Source organism: Polypterus senegalus, unplaced genomic scaffold (assembly GCF_016835505.1).
Source record: "Polypterus senegalus isolate Bchr_013 unplaced genomic scaffold, ASM1683550v1 scaffold_2111, whole genome shotgun sequence".
NCBI classification, from domain to species: domain Eukaryota; kingdom Metazoa; phylum Chordata; class Cladistia; order Polypteriformes; family Polypteridae; genus Polypterus; species Polypterus senegalus.
Genome location: NW_024384373.1, coordinates 64,487 through 67,500, shown reverse-complemented (window position 1 = coordinate 67,500; position 3,014 = coordinate 64,487).

Sequence of the window (3,014 nt, the reverse complement as noted above, 5' to 3'; positions counted from 1 at the left end):
GCACATGAGCAGGCAGTGCGCGTACGCTTGAGGCGGTGGGCGGGAGGAGTGTTAGAGTTGGAGGACATGGCTCCGTCGTGCGTACCCCATGGCCGTGCGACTTGGTCGAGATAGACAGATATCAACTTGGCATTTCGTTGATTCACACATTTTTCTAATATTAATTTACTGTTTCTTTTTTTTTTTTTTTTAAAAGGGTGTCAACCTGAAAAGCACATTCACCTACATCACTTTATGTGAAAAGCAAATGTTGTTGATAGCTGTATGCACTGTATCAGCAGGCCAATCTTCATGTGCCATGCTCGAGAGAACTACAGATAAATTCCACAACCAAAAAGTTCTACTATTTCCAATAGTTTATATCCCTTTCTTCTGCGGTGCGCTTTTCTATGCTGTGGTGCACCTAATCAACATGAAAGCTTAGTTATGGGACATACTAAGGACCACCTGGAGAGTAGTAGCAAATGAGAAAGAATTAGCAAAGGTACCATTATGAAGAATGCTTCACATCCCGTCTCTCTAACATTGAATACATTCAGCCTAGGTGTTCAGTGTGTCCAGAAACACTACAGGAACTCCTTTATACCAACAACAACAATATGCCCTGCATGATGCCTCACTATGACAGCCAAGTCAAGTTTTTCACTTGCTTTCTAAGCTTTGTAGTCAATCTGGTGTGTGTTCAGACCACAAGAGTATGTGTGTGTATATATCTACCTATTAATGTATTTAAACTGTAAAAAGCAAATTCTCTATTTGGACAAATAAAATTCTACCTACTAGGTAACTTCATGTACTATTTATGAGACAGCATACAAAAAGCCCCTTACAATATAGTAAAATGTGGTGTGACAGTTGACCAAGTATTTGACCACAAATAATAAATCCACAGCATTTTTTTTTTAATTCAGCATTTAAGAATGCGGAAAACATGTTTTCATATACCAGTGTTATCTATATTGAAACAGTGTGAAAAAGTCCTGCGATATAGCAATGTATGTGGTGTGTCCGGCTGGCTACATCTTCACAAAGTGCTATGTTCAGAGGGCAAAACGACTCACCATGAAATCTTCTAATTCGTATGTGTTCAGTAGCAAGATAATATGTACAAAACTTTAACACAATATAATTACAATATGGTGTGTTGTCCGACCAAATGATACCATGTTTGGGGCCACAATAAAAAAAAAAAAATCCACAGCAAAATTTTATACATCACCCAGTAGTATATGCCAACAAAGAAAAGATCATTAACACAGCAAAATGTGTTTGTGTCAGTTGATCATTTCTTCCACGTGAGCCTGTAAAATACAAATAAATTCCACAGTAAAAATGTCTTGTGATTTACCATATTTATACAATTCATGGACGAGTGCTCGGCACCTGGAATTTTCCAGAAAATGCCATTTTCTCCCAGAAAATTGTTGCAATGCAAATGTTCTGATATACGTTTTATTTCCTTTGCTGCATTGGAACAACACAAAAAAACAAGAGAAAAAGCCGTCTGAGATAATTTCACACAAAACTCAAAACAACACTTTGGACATAATTAATGGCACCCTCTCAACTTAATATTTGATTGCTCACTCTATGGAAAAAATAACTAGGTAAATTATTTCCTATAACCATCAACAAGCTTGTTGCACCTTTCAACTGGAATTTCCAACCCTCTTCTTTTGCAAATTGCTCAAGATCTACGCCAGATTTGAGGCACCTTCTCCCAACAGCAATTCCTGAGATCTCCATATGTGTTCAAACAGATTTAGATCCGGACTCACTGCTGGCCACTTCAAACTCTCCGGCACTGTCTGCAACATTTCTGGTTGCTTCCCGTATTTGGGGTAATTGTCCTGCTGGAACACCACATGACCTCTAGCATGAACCCAGCTTTCTGACCTGTGCCTACATTCGCCTCAATATCTTTTTAGTAGTCTTCAGATTTCATGATGCTGTGCATTTTTTTGCCAAGGATTTTGGCTTCCTCAAGTACCCCATTTGTAGGCCTCAGTCTGCCTTTTTAGGTTTCTGTGTCAGCAGTGGGCATCCTCCTGGCTCTCCTACCGCAGCATTTTATTTAGATGTGTGGATAAGTTTAGAGGCTGACGCTGTTGCACCCGAGGTCTGGATCGGCTTGAATGGGTTTTGAGATTGATTGGGGCTGTTTATCCACCGCCGGACTGTCCTTCATTGCAGTCTTTTATCAATTTCCTCTTCCGTCTCGATCAGGAGGTCCTCTGATGCCATGGTATGAGAACTTCTTGATTATATTCAGCGCAGTGAATAAAGGAACATGAAGATCTGTGGCGATGGACATAGCCTTGAGACTGTTGATGTTGTCAAACAATTTTGTTCTCAAGTCCTCAGACAATTCTTATTTCTATTCTTCTGTAGTGTGTGGCACACTCAGACACACAACAGAGAAAGGTTGAGTAAACTTTTTTCTCCATTTATCTGACTTCAGGTGTGGTGCTATATTGCCAGCACCTGTTTTTTCTTTTCATAGGATTCAAGCAGGCATAATATAACGAAGTAAAACGATTTGCCACAATTTGAAAAGGTGCAACTAATTTTGTCATTTGTTGCTGATTCTGTGCGACATGTCAGATTTGACTTTTTTTCTTTTTTTTTGTGCTGTTCAATTCCATAAACATGAATAATAAATAAACAACTAATGTACCAAAACATTTGTAATTGCAACAATTTCTGGGATAAATGGTGCATTTCTGGGGAAAAATTCAGGGTGTCGATAATTTTGGCATGATTGTAAGTGAAAAATGTTTTTATATATATTTTTTATTATGGATAAAATCTTTGACTCTGGTAGCATCTTGTTCATAAAGCTAAAAATAGCATTTTTCATGCGACAAATTTGGTAATTAGCTTTTATTGTGTTCAAACCTTGGCTAACATTTTTTTTAAATACTAAGGTAAAAATCTGTAAAATATATTTGTGTTCTCAACCCCTAACCAATTTTGTTCTCCTTCTAATTTTTATACACCTCTCATATTTGGCC